This window comes from Ambystoma mexicanum, chromosome 10 (assembly GCF_040938575.1).
Source record: "Ambystoma mexicanum isolate Mex_15411 chromosome 10, UKY_AmexF1_1, whole genome shotgun sequence".
Lineage (NCBI taxonomy): Eukaryota > Metazoa > Chordata > Amphibia > Caudata > Ambystomatidae > Ambystoma > Ambystoma mexicanum.
Window position 1 is genome coordinate 1,221,885,891 of NC_090932.1, and position 20,034 is coordinate 1,221,905,924.

Here is a 20,034-nt window from a genome sequence, read left to right on the forward strand (position 1 = left end):
CCTCGATGGATTCAGGGCCCATCATGTCGGCACAAGTCTGCTCCCAGGGCATCATCTTGATTGGAGATGCTGGGCCTCCTCCTGTCTCCAGGGCCTGGGTCCTGTTGGCCGATAGGATGGCCCGCACCCTGAGACGGAGGTCGTCCCACCTTTTGCGGCAGTCCCTTGTTGTGCGGGGGGTGTTGCCGACAGCGCTCACCCTCTGGGCAACCAGGTCCCATATTTGTTTTTTTCTTGCTATGGTGGCCTTGCGCATATCAGTGCTGAACACCACTTCTGCATTGGCATGCAGGGTGTCTACCAGGACCTGTAGCTCATCCTGTGTAAAGCGCTCCTTGCGGAGGCGTGCGGCTCCTTTTTTGAGTGCTTTCGGCATGATATAGGTGAATGCTGGGAAGTCTCAGGTTCAGAATCTTCCTCCGGGTTCTGTATCAAGGGGATGGCAATGGATTGTGTTTTTAAAGATGGCCGCCGCGCTCGTTCCTGTGCGATGATGTAATTTCCGTATCCGTTAATTAGCGGTGACCGTAATTTACGGTGTCCGTAAATTACGGTCACCGCTAATAACGGATAGCAGAGCTTCGGTGGCGGTGTTGTAACGACCGTCTCGCTTCATGCCGCTAAGGGGTTTTACGGGCCCTTTAGCGGTATGCCGCTAGGGGATTTACCGGCATGGCGGAAAGCTCGTGCCCGCGAAGTCGGAATGGCCTGTAAATTGCGGCGTTGTACCAGACCGGACTCGGTCTTTCCGCCATGCCGGTAAAAACCCATACTTACCGCAAACCTCGGAATGAGGCCCATTGAGTCCTCAGAACATCCCCCATCCAGTGTATTTAGAACATTTCAGAACACCCGTGATGTCCGCAGACAAATCGAACACAAAAAGATCATCTACCACATAAGAAAGCACAACATTTAACCTATCTCATACCCTCCCATCCTCCCCAAACACTACTACACACCAACACACTCTAATAAATACACATTTTGAACAAACTTTCACTGCACTGTCCGCGGACGTCCGCGAATCCAAGATGGCGGGCGCTACCGAAAATCTGACGCGCTTCACACCGTCCAATCAGTGAACACGCTGCATGTCCGTGGACATGACGTAAGCCGCTCGGCCAATCAGCCCAAAAAGTGCTCTTCCTATGGAAACACCAACTTAACCATAACTAGCCATGTAATATGTATATATATATATTCAGTGAAAAAACTTTGTTAAAGGGACGTTATGGTTAAGTTGCGCTACTAAAAACCTATGAAATTCAGTGAAAAAACTTTGTCAAAGGGACGTTATGGTTCCAAGTAAAACCGAAAAACCCTTGAAATTCGCCAGTTATGGTAAGCTAAGCAACCATAACTCACGCCACCACAGTGCACTGCTAAGACTAACACCCAGGACATCAAAGATGACATCACAAATGCCATTGATGACATCACTGATGACATCACATGTCTGGCTCACTCTTTTTTCTTTTGCTGACATATCTATCAAAGTTTTTTCACTGAATTTCATAGGTTTTTAGTAGCGCAATTTAACCATAACGTCCCTTTAACAACGTTTTTTCACTGAATTTCATAGGTTTTTAGTAGCGCAACTTAACCATAACGTCCCTTTAACAAAGTTTTTTCATTGAATTTCATAGGTTTTTATTAGTGCAACTTAACCATAACGTCCCTGTAACATTTTCTTTTTAACTAAATTTAAAGGTTTTTATTAGTGCAACGTCACCATAACATCCTTTTGAATAGATGAAGACCACTAATATCTTATGTCCTCAAAGTGGGAACGCCGGGTGGTAAAAAAAAAACGATTTTCCTTCCTGGCGTCCCGGTGTAGGAAGGAAAATCTTTTACCAAGATGGCCACCATGGAAAGGGAAGGTGGGGTGTATAAAGAGAACACAACAGGGCATGAGCGGGGGGTGGGGGCAAACAGGGGAGACACATGGGCATGAGCGGGGGGTGAGAGGGAACAGGGTACAAACGGGGCATGAGCAGGGGGTGGTGGGAAAAGGAAGGATACACGGGGAATGAGCGGGGGTGGGGGGAACACGAGAGAGACACGGGGCATGAGCAGCGGGTGGGGAGGAACATGAGAGAGACACGGGGTATGAGCGGGGGGTGGGGAGGAACACGAGGGAGACACGGGGCATGAGCGGGGGGTGAGAGGGAACAGGGTACAAACGGGGCATGAGCAGGGGGTGGTGGGAAAAGGAAGGATACACGGGGAATGAGCGGGGGTGGGGGGAACACGAGAGAGACACGGGGCATGAGCAGCGGGTGGGGAGGAACACGAGGGAGACACGGGGCATGAGCGGGGGGTGGGGGGAACAGGGCGCACACGGGGCATGAGCGGGGGTGGGGGGAACAGGGCACACACAGGGCATGAGCGGGGGTGGGGGAAACGGGCGCACACACAGGGCATGAGCAGGGGGTGGGGGGACAGGGGAGACACACGGGGCATGAATGGGGGTGGGGGGTAAGGGGAGAGACACACGGGGCATGAGCGGGGGGTGGGGGGAAAGGAGGGAGACACGGGGCATGAGCGGGGGATGGGGGGAAGGAGAGAGACACACGGGGCATGAGCGTGGGTGGGTGGAAGGGGAGAGACACACGAGGCATGAGCGGGGGTGGGGGGAAGGGGAGAGACACACGGGGCGTGAGCAGGGGGGTGGGGGTAAGGGGAGAGACACACAGGGTCAGAGCAGGGGGTGGGGGGAAGGGGAGAGAGACACGTGGCATGAGCGAGGGTGGGGGGGAAGGGGAGAGACACTTGGGGCATGAGCGGGGGGGTCGGGGGAAAGGAAGGAGACACGGGGCATGAGCGGGGGTGGGGGGAAGGGGAGAGACACACAGGTCATGAGCGTGCGGTGGGGGGAAGTGGAGAGAGACACAGGACATGAGCGGGGGTGGGAGGGGAGAGAGACACGGGGTATGAGCAGGGGGTAGGGGAGAGAGACACGGGGCATGAGCGGGGGTGGGGGGGAAGGGGAGAGAGACACGGGGCATGAGCAGGGGAAGGGGAGAGACACACGGGGCATGAGCGGGGGGTGGGGGAAAGGAGGAAGACACGGGACAAGAGCGGGGGGTGGGGGGAACACGAGGGAGACACGGGGCATGAGCGGGGGATGGGGGCAGCAGGAGACACACGGGGCATGAGCGGGGGGTGGAGGCAACAGAAGACACACGGGGCATGAGCGGGGGATGAGGGGGTACATGATGGCGACAGGGCATGAGTGGGGGGCGGGGGGAACTCAAGGGAGACACGGGGCATGAGTGGCGGTTGGGGGACACGAGGGAGACACGGGGCATGAGTGGGGGTGGGGGCAACAGGAGACACATGGGGCATGAGCGGGGAGTGAGGGGGTACACGAGGGAGACATGGGGCATGAGCGGGGGGTGGGGGTACCACGAGGGAGACACAGGGTGAGCGGGGGTGGGGGAACATGGCGCACATGGGGCATGAGTGGGGGTGGGGGGAACAGGGCACACACAGGGCATGAGCGGGGGTGGGGGAACAGGGTGCACACACGGGGCATGAGTGGGGGTGGGGGGGTGGGGGGGAACAGGGGAGATACACGGGGCATGAACGGGGGGCGGGAGGGAGGGATAGACACACGGGGCATGGGCGGGGGGTGGGCGGGAGGGGGAGAGAAACATGGGGCATGAGCGGGGGGTGGGCGGGAGGGGGAGAGAAACATGGGGCACGAGCGGGGTTGGGGGGAAGGGGAGAGACACGGGGCATGAGTGGGGGTGTGGGAAAGGAGGGATACACGGGGCATGAGCGGGGGGTGGGGGGAAGGGCAGAGACACACAGGGCATGAGCAGGGGGTGGGGGGAAGGAGAGAGAGAGACACAGGGCATGAGCGGGGGTGGGGGGGAAGGGGAGAGACACACAGGGAATGAGCAGGGGTGGGGGGAAGGGGAGAGAGACACGGGGCATGAGCAGGGGGTGGGGGGGAAGGGGAGAGAGACACGGGGCATGAGCGGGGGGTGGGCGGTGGGAGGGATAGAGACATGGGACATGAGCGGGGGAGGGATAGAGACACGGGGCTTGAGCGAGGGGAGGGATAGAGACACGGGGCATGAGCGGGGGGTGGGCGGCGGGAGGGATAGACACACGGGGCATGAGCAGGGGTGGGTGGCAGGAGAAATAGACACACGGGGCATGAGCTGGGGGTGGGCGGGGGGAATAGACACACGGGGCATGAGCGGGGGGTGGGCAGCGGGAGGGATAGACACACGGGGCATGAGCGGGGGGTGGGCGGCGGGAGGGATAGACACACGGGGCATGAGCGGGGGTGGGCGACGGGAGGGATAGACACACGGGGCATGAGCGGGGGTGGGCGGCGGGAGGGATAGACACACGGGGCATGAGCAGGGGCTCGGGGGGTGGGGGGGAGGGGAGAGACACACGGGGCATGAGCGCGGGGTGGGCGGCGGGAGGGATAGACACACGGGGCATGAGCGGGGGGTGGGCGGCGGGAGGGATAGAGTCACGGGGCATGAGCGGGGAGTGGGCAGCGTGAGGGATAGATACACGGGGCATGAGCGGGTGTTCGGGGGGTGGGGGTGAGGAGAGAGACACACGGGGCATGAGCGGGGTTGGGGGGGAGAGACACACGGGGCATGAGCGGCGGGTGGGCGGCGGGAGGGATAGAGACATGGGCATGAGCGGGGGGTGGGCAGCGGGAGGGATAGAGACACGGGGCATGAGCGGGGGGTGGCCGGCAGGAGGGATAGAGACACACAGGGGCATGAGCGGGTGGGGGTGAGGAGAGGGACACACGGGGCATGAGCGGGGGGTGGGCGGGAGGGGGAGAGACACACGGGGCATGAGCGGGGGTGGGGGGGAGGGGAGAGACACACAGGGCATGAGCGGGGGGTGGGGGGCTGGAGGGGAGAGACACACGGGGCATGAGCGGGAGGGAGAGACACACGGGGCATGAGCGGGGGGTGGGCGGGAGGGGGAGAGACACACGGGGCATGAGCAGGGGTGGGTGGCGGGAGGGATAGACACGGGGCATGAGCGGGGGGTGGGCGGCGGGAGGGATAGAGACACGGGGCATGAGCGGGGGGTGGGCGGCGGGAGGGATAGAGACACGGGGCATGAGCGGGGGGTGGGCGGCGGGAGGGATAGAGACACGGGGTATGAGCGGGAGATGGGCGGCGGGAGGGATAGACACACGGGGCATGAGCGGCGGGAGGGATAGACACACTGGGCATAAGCGGGGGGGCGGCGGGAGGGATACCCACAAGGGGCATGAGCGGGGTGGGCAGTGGAACGGATAGACACACAGGGCATGAGTGGGTGGTGGGTGGTGGGTGGGATAGACACATGGGGCATTAGCGGGGGTGGGCGGCGGGAGGGACAGAGACACGGGGTATGAGCGGGGGGTGGGCGGCGGGAGGGATAGACACACGGGGCATGAGCAGGGGGTGGGCGGCAGGAGGGATAGAGACACGGGGCATGAGCGGGGGGTGGGCGGCGGGAGGGATAGAGACACGGGGCATGAGCGGGGGGTGGGCGGCGGGAGGGATAGAGACACGGGGCATGAGCGGGGGGTGGGCGGGAGGGAGGGATAGACACACAGGGCATGAGCGGGAGGGAGAGACACACGGGGCATGAGCGGGGGGTGGGCGGGAGGGGGAGAGACACACGGGGCTGAGCGGGGGGTGGGCGGGAGGGGGAGAGACACATGGGGCATGAGCGGGGTTGGGGGGGAGGGAGAGAGACACATGGGGCATGAGCGGGGGGTGGGGGGAGGGAGAGAGACACGTGGGGCATGAGCGGGGGGTCGGGGGAAAGGAAGGAGACACGGGGCATGAGCGGGGGGTGGGGGGAAGGGGAGAGACACACAGGTCATGAGCGTGCGGTGGGGGGAAGTGGAGAGAGACACAGGACATGAGCGGGGGGTGGGAGGGGAGACAGACACGGGGTATGAGTGGGCGGTGGGCAGAAGGGGAGAGAGACACGGGGCATGAGCAGGGGGTAGGGGAGAGAGACACGGGGCATGAGCGGGGATGGGGGGAAGGGGAGAGAGACACAGGGCAGGAGCAGGGGAAGGGGAGAGACACACGGGGCATGAGCGGGGGGTGGGGGGAACACGAGGGAGACACGGGGCATGAGCGGGGGATGGGGGCAACAGGAGACACACGGGGCATGAGTGGGGGGTGGGGGCAACAGAAGACACACGGGGCATGAGCGGGGATGAGGGGGTACACGATGGAGACAGGGCATGAGTGGGGGGCGGGGGGAACTCAAGGGAGACACGGGGCATGAGTGGCGGTTGGGGGACACGAGGGAGACACGGGGCATGAGTGGGGGTGGGGGCAACAGGAGACACATGGGGCATGAGCGGGGAGTGAGGGGGTACACGAGGGAGACATGGGGCATGAGCGGGGGGTGGGGGGAACACGAGGGAGACACAGGGTGAGCGGGGGTGGGGGAACATGGCGCACACGGGGCATGAGTGGGGGTGGGGGGAACAGGGCACACAGGGCATGAGCGGGGGTGGGGGAACAGGGCGCACACACGGGGCATGAGTGGGGGTGGGGGGGTGGGGGGGAACAGGGGAGATACACTGGGCATGAACGGGGGCGGGAGGGAGGGATAGACACACGGGGCATGGGCGGGGGATGGGCGGGAGGGGGAGAGAAACATGGGGCATGAGCGGGGGGTGGGCGGGAGGGGGAGAGAAACATGGGGCACGAGCAGGGTTGGGGGGAAGGGGAGAGACACGGGGCATGAGTGGGGGTGTGGGAAAGGAGGGATACACGGGGCATGAGCGGGGGGTGGGGGGAAGGGCAGAGACACACAGGGCATGAGCAGGGGGTGGGGGGAAGGAGAGAGAGACACAGGGCATGAGCGGGGGTGGGGGGGAAGGGGAGAGACACACAGGGAATGAGCAGGGGTGGGGGGAAGGGGAGAGAGACACGGGGCATGAGCAGGGGGTGGGGGGGAAGGGGAGAGAGACACGGGGCATGAGCGGGGGGTGGGAGGGATAGAGACATGGGACATGAGCGGGGGAGGGATAGAGACACGGGGCTTGAGCGAGGGGAGGGATAGAGACACGGGGCATGAGCGGGGGGTGGGCGGCGGGAGGGATAGACACACGGGGCATGAGCAGGGGTGGGTGGCAGGAGAAATAGACACACGGGGCATGAGCTGGGGGTGGGCGGGGGGAATAGACACACGGGGCATGAGCGGGGGGTGGGCAGCGGGAGGGATAGACACACGGGGCATGAGCGGGGGGTGGGCGGCGGGAGGGATAGACACACGGGGCATGAGCGGGGGTGGGCGACGGGAGGGATAGACACACGGGGCATGAGCGGGGGTGGGCGGCGGGAGGGATAGACACACGGGGCATGAGCAGGGGCTCGGGGGGTGGGGGGGAGGGGAGAGACACACGGGGCATGAGCGCGGGGTGGGCGGCGGGAGGGATAGAGACACGGGGCATGAGCGGGGGGTGGGCGGCGGGAGGGATAGAGTCACGGGGCATGAGCGGGGAGTGGGCAGCGGGAGGGATAGAGACACGGGGCATGAGCGGGGGGTCGGCGGCGGGAGGGATAGAGACACGGGGCATGAGCGGGGGGTGGGCGGCGGGAGGGATAGAGACACGGGGCATGAGCGGGGGGTGGGCGGGAGGGAGGGATAGACACACAGGGCATGAGCGGGAGGGAGAGACACACGGGGCATGAGCGGGGGGTGGGCGGGAGGGGGAGAGACACACGGGGCTGAGCGGGGGGTGGGCGGGAGGGGGAGAGACACATGGGGCATGAGCGGGGTTGGGGGGGGGGAGAGAGACACATGGGGCATGAGCGGGGGGTGGGGGGAGGGAGAGAGACACGTGGGGCATGAGCGGGGGGTCGGGGGAAAGGAAGGAGACACGGGGCATGAGCGGGGGGTGGGGGGAAGGGGAGAGACACACAGGTCATGAGCGTGCGGTGGGGGGAAGTGGAGAGAGACACAGGACATGAGCGGGGGGTGGGAGGGGAGACAGACACGGGGTATAAGTGGGCGGTGGGCAGAAGGGGAGAGAGACACGGGGCATGAGCAGGGGGTAGGGGAGAGAGACACGGGGCATGAGCGGGGATGGGGGGGAAGGGGAGAGAGACACAGGGCAGGAGCAGGGGAAGGGGAGAGACACACGGGGCATGAGCGGGGGGTGGGGGAAAGGAGGAAGACACGGGACATGAGCGGGGGGTGGGGGGAACACGAGGGAGACACGGGGCATGAGCGGGGGATGGGGGCAACAGGAGACACACGGGGCATGAGTGGGGGGTGGGGGCAACAGAAGACACACGGGGCATGAGCGGGGATGAGGGGGTACACGATGGAGACAGGGCATGAGTGGGGGGCGGGGGGAACTCAAGGGAGACACGGGGCATGAGTGGCGGTTGGGGGACACGAGGGAGACACGGGGCATGAGTGGGGGTGGGGGCAACAGGAGACACATGGGGCATGAGCGGGGAGTGAGGGGGTACACGAGGGAGACATGGGGCATGAGCGGGGGGTGGGGGGAACACGAGGGAGACACAGGGTGAGCGGGGGTGGGGGAACATGGCGCACACGGGGCATGAGTGGGGGTGGGGGGAACAGGGCACACACAGGGCATGAGCGGGGGTGGGGGAACAGGGTGCACACACGGGGCATGAGTGGGGGTGGGGGGGTGGGGGGGAACAGGGGAGATACACTGGGCATGAACGGGGGCGGGAGGGAGGGATAGACACACGGGGCATGGGCGGGGGATGGGCGGGAGGGTGAGAGAAACATGGGGCATGAGCGGGGGGTGGGCGGGAGGGGGAGAGAAACATGGGGCACGAGCAGGGTTGGGGGGAAGGGGAGAGACACGGGGCATGAGTGGGGGTGTGGGAAAGGAGGGATACACGGGGCATGAGCGGGGGGTGGGGGGAAGGGCAGAGACACACAGGGCATGAGCAGGGGGTGGGGGGAAGGAGAGAGAGACACAGGGCATGAGCAGGGGTGGGGGGGAAGGGGAGAGACACACAGGGAATGAGCAGGGGTGGGGGGAAGGCGAGAGAGACACGGGGCATGAGCAGGGGGTGGGGGGGAAGGGGAGAGAGACACGGGGCATGAGCGGGGGGTGGGCGGTGGGAGGGATAGAGACACGGGGCATGAGCGGGGGAGGGATAGAGACACGGGGCTTGAGCGAGGGGAGGGATAGAGACACGGGGCATGAGCGGGGGGTGGGCGGCGGGAGGGATAGACACACAGGGCATGAGCAGGGGTGGGTGGCAGGAGAAATAGACACACGGGGCATGAGCTGGGGGTGGGCGGGGGGAATAGACACACGGGGCATGAGCGGGGGGTGGGCAGCGGGAGGGATAGACACACGGGGCATGAGCGGGGGGTGGGCGGCGGGAGGGATAGACACACGGGGCATGAGCGGGGGTGGGCGACGGGAGGGATAGACACACGGGGCATGAGCGGGGGTGGGCGGCGGGAGGGATAGACACACGGGGCATGAGCAGGGGCTCGGGGGGTGGGGGGGAGGGGAGAGACACACGGGGCATGAGCGCGGGGTGGGCGGCGGGAGGGATAGAGACACGGGGCATGAGCGGGGGGTGGGCGGCAGGAGGGATAGATACACAGGGCATGAGCGGGGGTTCGGGGGGTGGGGGTGAGGAGAGAGACACACGGGGCATGAGCGGGGTTGGGGGGAGAGACACACGGGGCATGAGCGGCGGGAGGGATAGAGACATGGGCATGAGCGGGGGGTGGGCGGTGGGAGGGATAGAGACACGGGGCATGAGCGGGGAGTGGGCAGCGGGAGGGATAGAGACACGGGGCATGAGCGGGGGGTGGGCGGGAGGGGGAGACACATGCGGGGCTGAGCGGGGGGTAGGCGGGAGGGGGAGAGACACATGGGGCATGAGCGGGGTTGGGGGGGAGGGAGAGAGACACATGGGGCATGAGCGGGGGGTGGGGGGAGGGAGAGAGACACGTGGGGCATGAGCGGGGGGTCGGGGGAAAGGAAGGAGACACGGGGCATGAGCGGGGGGTGGGGGGAAGGGGAGAGACACACAGGTCATGAGCGTGCGGTGGGGGGAAGTGGAGAGAGACACAGGACATGAGCGGGGGGTGGGAGGGGAGAGAGACACAGGGTATGAGTGGGCGGTGGGCAGAAGGGGAGAGAGACACGGGGCATGAGCAGGGGGTAGGAGAGAGAGACACGGGGCATGAGCTGGGGTGGGGGGGAAGGGGAGAGAGACACGGGGCATGAGCAGGGGAAGGGGAGAGACACACGGGGCATGAGCGGGGGGTGGGGGAAAGGAGGAAGACACGGGACATGAGCGGGGGGTGGGGGGAACACGAGGGAGACACGGGGCATGAGCGGGGGATGGGGGCAACAGGAGACACACGGGGCATGAGCGGGGGGTGGGGGCAACAGAAGACACACGGGGCATGAGCGGGGATGAGGGGGTACACGATGGAGACAGGGCATGAGTGGGGGGCGGGGGGAACAGGGCACACACAGGGCATGAGCGGGGGTGGGGGAACAGGGCGCACACACGGGGCTTGAGTGGGGGTGGGGGGACACGAGGGAGACACGGGGCATGAGTGGGGGTGGGGGCAACAGGAGACACATGGGGCATGTGCGGGGAGTGAGGGGGTACACGAGGGAGACATGGGGCATGAGCGGGGGGTGGGGGGAACAGGGCACACACAGGGCATGAGCGGGGGTGGGGGAACAGGGCGCACACACGGGGCTTGAGTGGGGGTGGGGGGGAACAGGGGAGATACACTGGGCATGAACGGGGGGTGGGCGGGAGGGGGAGAGAAACATGGGGCATGAGCGGGGGGTGGGCGGGAGGGGGAGAGAAACATGGGGCACGAGCGGGGTTGGGGGGAAGGGGAGAGACACGGGGCATGAGTGGGGGTGTGGGAAAGGAGGGATACACGGGGCATGAGCGGGGGGTGGGGGGAAGGGCAGAGACACACAGGGCATGAGCAGGGGGTGGGGGGAAGGAGAGAGAGACACAGGGCATGAGCGGGGGTGGGGGGGAAGGGGAGAGACACACAGGGAATGAGCAGGGGTGGGGGGAAGGGGAGAGAGACACGGGGCATGAGCAGGGGGTGGGGAGGAAGGGGAGAGAGACACGGGGCATGAGTGGGGGGTGGGCGGTGGGAGGGATAGAGACACGGGGCATGAGCGGGGGAGGGATAGAGACACGGGGCTTGAGCGAGGGGAGGGATAGAGACAGGGGGCATGAGCGGGGGGTGGGCGGCGGGAGGGATAGACACACGGGGCATGAGCAGGGGTGGGTGGCAGGAGAAATAGACACACGGGGCATGAGCTGGGGGTGGGCGGGGGGAATAGACAGACGGGGCATGAGCGGGGGGTGGGCGGCGGGAGGGATAGACACACGGGGCATGAGCGGGGGTGGGCGACGGGAGGGATAGACACACGGGGCATGAGCGGGGGTGGGCGGCGGGAGGGATAGACACACGGGGCATGAGCAGGGGCTCGGGGGGTGGGGGGAGGGGAGAGACACACGGGGCATGAGCGCGGGGTGGGCGGCGGGAGGGATAGAGACACTGGGCATGAGCGGGGGGTGGGCGGCGGGAGGGATAGAGACACGGGGCATGAGCGGGGAGTGGGCAGTGTGAGGGATAGATACACGAGGCATGAGCGGGGGTTCGGGGGGTGGGGGTGAGGAGAGAGACACACGGGGCATGAGCGGGGTTGGGGGGAGAGACACACGGGGCATGAGCGGCGGGTGGGCGGCGGGAGGGATAGAGACATGGGCATGAGCGGGGGGTGGGCGGCGGGAGGGATAGAGACACGGGGCATGAGCGGGGGGTGGCCGGCAGGAGGGATAGAGACACACAGGGGCATGAGCGGGGTGGGGGTGAGGAGAGAGACACACGGGGCATGAGCGGGGGGTGGGCGGGAGGGGTAGAGACACACGGGGCATGAGCGGGGTGGGGGGGAGGGGAGAGACACACGGGGCATGAGCGGGGGGTGGGGGGCTGGAGGGGAGAGACACACGGGGCATGAGCGGGAGGGAGAGAGACACACGGGGCATGAGCGGGGGGTGGGCGGGAGGGGGAGAGACACACGGGGCATGAGCAGGGGTGGGCGGCGGGAGGGATAGACACACGGGGCATGAGCGGGGGGGTGGGCGGCGGGAGGGATAGAGACACGGGGCATGAGCGGGGGGTGGGTGGCGGGAGGGATAGAGACACGGGGCATGAGCGGGGGGTGGGCGGCGGGAGGGATAGAGACACGGGGTATGAGCGGGAGATGGGCGGCGGGAGGGATAGACACACGGGGCATGAGCGGCGGGAGGGATAGACACACTGGGCATAAGCGGGGTGGCGGCAGGAGGGATACCCACACGGGGCATGAGCGGGGTGGGCAGTGGAACGGATAGACACACAGGGCATGAGTGGGTGGTGGGTGGCGGGTGGGATAGACACATGGGGCATTAGAGGGGGTGGGCGGCGGGAGGGACAGAGACACGGGGTATGAGCGGGGGGTGGGCGGCGGTAGGGATACACACGGGGCATGAGCAGGGGGTGGGCGGCAGGAGGGATAGAGACACGGGGCATGAGGGGGGGTGGGCGGCGGGAGGGATAGAGACACGGGGCATGAGCAGGGGGTGGGCAGCGGGAGGGATAGAGACACGGGGCATGAGCGGGGGGTGGGCGGGAGGGAGGGATAGACACACAGGGCATGAGCGGGAGGGAGAGACACACGGGGCATGTGCGGGGGGTGGGCGGGAGGGGGAGAGACACACGGGGCTGAGCGGGGGGTGGGCGGGAGGGGGAGAGACACATGGGGCATGAGCGGGGTTGGGGTGGAGGGAGAGAGACACATGGGGCATGAGCGGGGGGTGGGGGGAGGGAGAGAGACACACGGGGCATGAGCGGGGGGTGGGCGGTAGGTGGAGAGACACACGGGGCCTGAGCGGGCGGGTCAGGGGGAGGGGAAGAGACACACGCGGCATGAGCGGGGGTGGGGGGGAGGAGAGAGACACACGGGGCATGAGCGGGGGGTGGGTGGGAGGGGGAGAGACACACGGGGCATGAGCGGGGGTGAGGGGAGGGGAGAGACACACAGGGCATGTGCAGGGGGTGGGGGGCGGGAGGGGAGAGACACACGGGGCATGAGCGATGGGAGAGAGACACACAGGGCATGAGCGGGGGGTGGGCGGGAGGGGGAGAGACACACGGGGCATGATCGGGGGGTGGGCGGCGGGAGGGATAGACACATGGGGCATGAGCGGGGGTTGGGGGGAGGGGGAGAGACACACGGGGCATGAGCAGGGGTGGGGGGAGGGAGAGAGACACACGGGGCATGAGAGGGGGGTGGGCGGGAGGGGGAGAGACACACGGGGCATGAGCGGGGGTGGGGGGGAGGGAGAGACACACTGGGCATGAGCGGGGGATGGGGGAGGGAGAGAGGCACACGGAGCATGAGCGGGGGGTGGGGGGAGGGCGAGAGACACATGGGGCATGAGCGGGGGTGGGGGGAGGGAGAGAGACACACGGGACATGAGCAGGGGGTGGGGGGAGGGAGAGAGACACACAGCGTTCGTGTGCAGGCGGCAGATCCCGCTCCTCGGCCCTCCGCTGGCCACCGTGTGCCGATGGCGTGAGCGGGGGGCTGGAGGAACAGGGGAGACACGGAGCATGAGTGGGGGCGGGAGGGGAGAGACACACGGGGCATGAGCGATGGGAGAGAGACACACAGGGCATGAGCGGGGGGTGGGCGGGAGGGGGAGAGACACACGGGGCATGATCGGGGGGTGGGCGGCGGGAGGGATAGACACCCGGGGCATGAGCGGGGGTTGGGGGGAGGGGGAGAGACACACGGGGCATGAGCAGGGGTGGGGGAGGGAGAGAGACACACGGGGCATGAGAGGGGGGTGGGCGGGAGGGGGAGAGACACACGGGGCATGAGCGGGGGTGTGGGGGAGGCAGAGACACACTGGGCATGAGCGGGGGATGGGGGAGGGAGAGAGACACACGGAGCATGAGCGGGGGGTGGGGGGAGGGAGAGAGACACATGGGGCATGAGCGGGGGTGGGGGGAGGGAGAGAGACACACGGGATATGAGCGGGGGGTGGGGGGAGGGAGAGAGACACACGGTGTTCGTGTGCAGGCGGCAGATCCCGCTCCTCGGCCCTCCGCTGGCCACCGTGTGCCGATGGCGTGAGCGGGGGGCTGGAGGAACAGGGGAGACACGGAGCATGAGTGGGGGTGGGGGGACAAGAAGGACACACGGGGCATGAGCGGGGGTGGGAGGAACAGGAGACAAACACGAAAGACTTACTGTGCAGGCAGCAGATCCCGATCCTGCTGACAAAGCCTCTCATGCGAGGAACAAAGATGGCGGGCGTCTCTGAGGCCAGACACACTTCACGCTTTCACTGCATCCAATGAGAGAGCACGTCAGATGTCCGCAGACATCACGCAAGCTGCTTGCCCAATCACCGTCCTGTCCGCGGAGCGAACAGGGAAGTGTGTCCACGAAGCGAGCACAGATATCACTAATTTTTTTTCACTTACATTTTTGTCATTTTCTTAAAAACTACTGGACGGATTTACACCAAATAAAGCAAATAGGTGTCCTGAAATGTTCGCAAATAAACAAGATGGGGTGTTCTGAAGACGCTTCTAAGAACACTCCCGGTGTCCGGGGAGTGTTCGTAGGGGGTGTCCTGAGGACGCTGCCCGTATTGTTCTTTGTTAAGTTGAATGTGTCCTAAGAACACTCGCGGTGTCCTGAAATGTTCGCAAATAAACAAGATGGTGGTGTTCTGAAGACGCTTCTAAGAACACTCCCGGTGTCCTGGAATGTTCGTAGGGGGTGTCCTTAGGACGCTGTCCGTATTGTTCGTTGTTAAATTGAAAGTGTTCTAAGAACTATCGCGTTGTTCGCGGACATTAAAAGTTTCCCATAGATCATAGTTGAAATGTTTGACTCTATGGATGTGATATGCTGCGGTGGTTGTTGCCAGGGCATAGAGTCTTGGGTGCATGGCCATTTGGCCATGCACCCAAGACTCTATGCCCTGGCAACAACCACCGCAGCATATCACATTCATATTTGCTTATAACTTTGGGTGAAAAACAAATGTATAAGGAACAAAGGTATTAGATACTATGGATGTGATATGCTGCTATGGTTGTCCTTATTATTGTATACTTACTGTTTGGTCTAGTAATGGGAGTCCATGTTTTTCTTCTTCATTTCTGTGATAAAAGAAAATAGCATGTTAGTATTAGTATTTTGTAATGACTTATTACATTGTATAAGCAATATACTTTTATTTTTTTTCGACCCTCATATTTAGTAGAGTACAAATCAGAGTACTGTGCAATTTGCTCAGTTTCTGTATTTGTTGCTAAAATCATTGGGTCTGTGGGAGAAAAAAAAATCCATGTTGGATTAAAAAAAAAAACTTTTTCTGTTATGCTACAGTTTATTTGTTTGTTTGTTTTCAGTGTTCACTTGTTGTTTCTGGCTAATGCTTTATACTTTGCTTTGTTGTATTTTTTTTGGAGCAGTAACAGATTCTTCATTTGTTTTGATATTATAAAATTTTGGAGCAGTTAAATACCAATTGGGGTATTCTAACTGTCTATTTTTTTAATATATTTTTGTGGTTTTGATTTATCTATTTGGATATTGTTAAATTTTGGGACAGTTAGATACCAATTGGCGTATTCTAACTGTGTATTTTGTGGCCTAATTTAGTGGTATTCATTTATCTGATTAGTTGTTGTAGAATCTTTGAGCAGTTAGATAGCTTTTGGAGTATTCTAACAGTTTATATTATTTTAACACAAATTTATAATTTTGGGACAGTTAGATACCAATTGGCGTATTCTAACTGTGTATTTTCTGGTCTAATTTAGTGGTATTAATTTATCTGATTAGTTGTTGTAGAATCTTTGAGCAGTTAGATAGCTTTTGGAGTATTCTAACAGTTTATATTTTTTTAACACAAATTTATTTAAAGGTTTAAATACAGTTTATTTATCAAATTTTGGTTTTAAGAACATCAAATAAGCATTTGTAAGATTTGCTGGTAATCTCTGCTTTAGAGTAATGGTACTATCATTACATTCAAACCATCCACATTCCTTTTTTATATATGCAGTGTAGTGCCCTGAATTGGTTGTGGCTCCTGCGTGGTAGATTATCCCTATTGTTGTGAAGGTTTTCTTACCAAGTGATATTTGACCATGTGTGAATCCAGTGAGCTTGCAGTTGTTTTTGGTACCATCTGCATTGTAACGTAGAAGCATTAGTATTACGTATTTACTATGTGTGTGTATTACTAACGTGGAGCGATTATCTGAATTGCAGGTAGAGCATAATGTACCATGGTTTGCATTTTGTACAAGTTCCTGAAATGGAATGGATTCACAATTTGGTATTGATATATATATGAAGCGTTCATTGGGGATTTCTTCTTGTGTCACATTGTTGAAGAGAGTGCATGTATGTTTCCACATGTATGAAATCTGAAAGATTTCATTTATAGGTATGTTTTTGTTTTCCAGTACTTGTAGTAAGTACATTAGAAATTCTTGTGGATCTTCCTGTGAGTTTATAGTGAATTTCACCATTCCAGCACAGTAGTCCAATTGTCGTCTTATTCCAAAAACACTATATGTGTTGTCAGGATTGTTTGCTGCATTTCTGTGAAGTACTCACATTTGCAAACACAATGGGTCTGTACTGTGTAAGTAAATGTTGTCAACAATTGGTGGTAATTGAAATAGAATATTCATTGCTACATTTGCATAGCAACTTACACCAACTATATTTGAGAATTTAAATGGTCCAGATAGTTCTGTATCTAACTGCTTTTTTTGGAGTTTGTCTTCCTTCTTTAAAGAAGTACCTGGTTTACTTTCTCTAATTGATTCTTTTTTGTTTGTGGTACTTGATGAAGTATTAGTTTCTTTTACTCTCTTTGGAGGATTTGCAGTGATGTCCTGTTGCATTTCTGTTTGATTTAGTTTTCTTTTACAACGTTTTAGTTTTTGTGGAACAGAATATGTGTTTAGATGGGGACTGTATAGTGAGCGAAGTCTATTATATTCTAAAATGCAAGGAATATCAGCGTTTACTTTACTTGCATCAAAGTTGATTAGAAATAGACCGTCAAGTGTACGTAAGCGTGATAGTGCTACGTAGCTCATGCCTTCTTTAAAGACTGTGTTACCAATATCTATCATTGCTTTGTCTAGGGTAAGACCTTGTGATTTATGAATCGTGACTGCGTATGCAAGAGTTAGAGAAAACTGTTCTCTGCGTACATACATATCTTTGAAGAGAAGGAATCTAGCTGTTGAGCGTCCTATCCGTTTTACTTCTGAAAGTTTGTCAAAGAGTATATTGACAAACTGAATTTTGTTGTCACGTGGGTATGTTTGAAAGCCAACAACTGTACCTAGTGCTCCATTAACTAGTCCTTGGTCCACGTCAAGGTTACGTTTAAGCATTACTCTGCAATTTAAGGATAATTTTAACATCTTTTCTAAGCCTGCTGTGTTTGAGATTGATTTTTCTAAATTATTTAGTCTTGTTGTGGCTTGGTCACACATGGGTAGTGTCATACCATGTACATCTAGTTTGTCTGTGGCGCCAATTTCCATTATTGGTTGCATTTCTTTACTTAACATTATTTCATTGAATTTGAGGCAGCTTGCAAGAGTTGGCATTAAGGCCATACAATTGACATTTTTGTGGGCTAATTGTTCCATAACATCTGTAGCACATGCATTATCGCCATAAAGTGCATTAATGTGCCAGGTTTTCAATGTTGCTTCTGCTTCTTTAGAAAGTATACCAACTCTCAAACTTTTTAAAATGTTGGCATAAGTTAGATCTGCAGATTGGCGCATGTTTTCTGTTAATTCTCTGTATTGGAAATGTTGCCAAAGGTTGACATTTCCAATGCTGCCAACAGTTTTACGGCAGAGTTTGTGCCCTAATGTTTTAAAAATAGGTTCACCTTTTACTGGTGTTAATTGAAGCAGATCTCCAAAAACAATAATGTGTTTTCCTGCAAAGAGCTCTTCATAGTCTGTTTTGAGTACTTCTTGTAATCTGAGGTGAATCAAAGCTAACATCAGGTTGGAGACCATGCTCACTTCATCTATTAGTAGCATTTTCATTTGTTTCAATACTCTGCGTAATTCCATTGCAGCTTCTGCAGAAAGTTTGTAATAGTCTAATTTGTTCTGGTGTTCTACTGGTAATAGTAGTAATCGGTGTAATGTAACACCACCTATGTTGTAGACAGCTAAACCTCTGGGGGCAGTGACAACAGCTGACAGTTTGTTGTTTGTCAATTGTTGAAGGAACTTACTAATGATTTTGATTAGGAATGTTTTGCCAGAACCAGCTTCACCACTGACGTACAGTAGTATAGGTTTATAATTATGGCAGGAACATTCTTTATTTTCATGTTTTACACCATGTGCAATTTGTTTTGTTACTTCTTGAAAAATGCTACTTTGCCCATTGTTTAGTTTTGATTGTAGTATAGTTAAGTCTTCCTTATCTTCATTTTGACACATGGTGTTTTCTACTTCTATCATAGCTAATTCTGCCTCATTTGTTATTAGTGGTTCTCCCAGTGGTTCTTGGCTTCCTGTTACAGAAGGTTGACTACTGTCAGGAGTATCCTTATCTATTTGGGCTTGGAGTTCTTCTTCATGTTGCTGTTCATTGTGCAACATTGTTTTGTACTCTGTAAAGTTTACATCAGTTATAGTGCTTTCATTTGCTTTGAAAGCATCCTCATATGAGTCATAGTTATCTAGTAATTGTTCTTCTTTTCTCCATGGTTTGAAGAGTTATAGCAGGGACATGTAATATACTTCTTTATGTTGAGGAGTCTTCAATGACAATTTGATATGATTAATTAAATTTGGTATAGTGAGTTTAACTAAGCTGCCTTCACAGTCTGTCACTCTATATTTACCTTTTTTTTCATCAGGTTTCATATTATTTTTGTATGTGTAGTTTTGGGCTATTTGGTATAGACACATGTTTTCCAAAGTATTACTTCTGTTTGGGTAGTATGTGTCCAATAAATTGTTTTTTAAAATGTCTTGGCTGTTGGGATCATGTTTGGCTATTGTTTCTATATCTTCATATGATTTTAGAACTCTTTTTCTAGATTTAGCTGGACCAAGACTTAGCCATACTATATTTTCAGATTTACCATACAATGAAGTACCAGTTAAACGATCAGCTGCTTCATAAGATCCACATTCTCTATGGGTGAGCATTTTTATGCCCAAGCTGTATAATTTCTGAGATACTGTTTTATCCGATGACAGGTCATTCCAGAGGTCTTGGAGCTCTGTCTTTTCTGCTTTAGTTAAGTATGCTGTGACATATCGTGCAACTGCAGTAGAATTGTCTGCAATGTACTGCACATCTATGTTTGCATTCCATAAGTGGGCAATGATTGCATTATAATCATTGATATATTTTTCTTCTTCTTTTCTTTTTATGTAATATGTATTTTTAGGTGACTTACCTTTAACACTATGTCTAACTGAAGACATGAGGTTGTTTACTTGACCTGTATTTGTAACTGGTCTAGGGAAACCAAATCGGCATTTGGTGTAGTATTTGCCTTTGTTTTTGTATTTGCGACGACAATATTTTCCAGATTTGTGTCATTGAAATTGTAAAATTTGTGCACGAAGATCACTATTTGTGGCTTCTGATAGAATTTGACAAGTGACATATTTTTCAATAAACTGTAAAACAGTGGCATCACTGTCTTGACCAAATTTAGGAGCATCTTTAATCCATAAAAGCATGTGGATATGTGGTGCTCCTCTGGCTTGGTATTCTTTTCTCCAAAAGAAGTGTTGCACTTCTCCAAGGGGAGGAACAGTTTTATTACAAATAAAATGTAGCATAGCAATGAAGCGATGGTGAAAATATCTTGAAACATTAACAGGATCCAAAGAACATAGTTCTCCAGGTGTTAGAATATCTATGTTTGTTTTGTT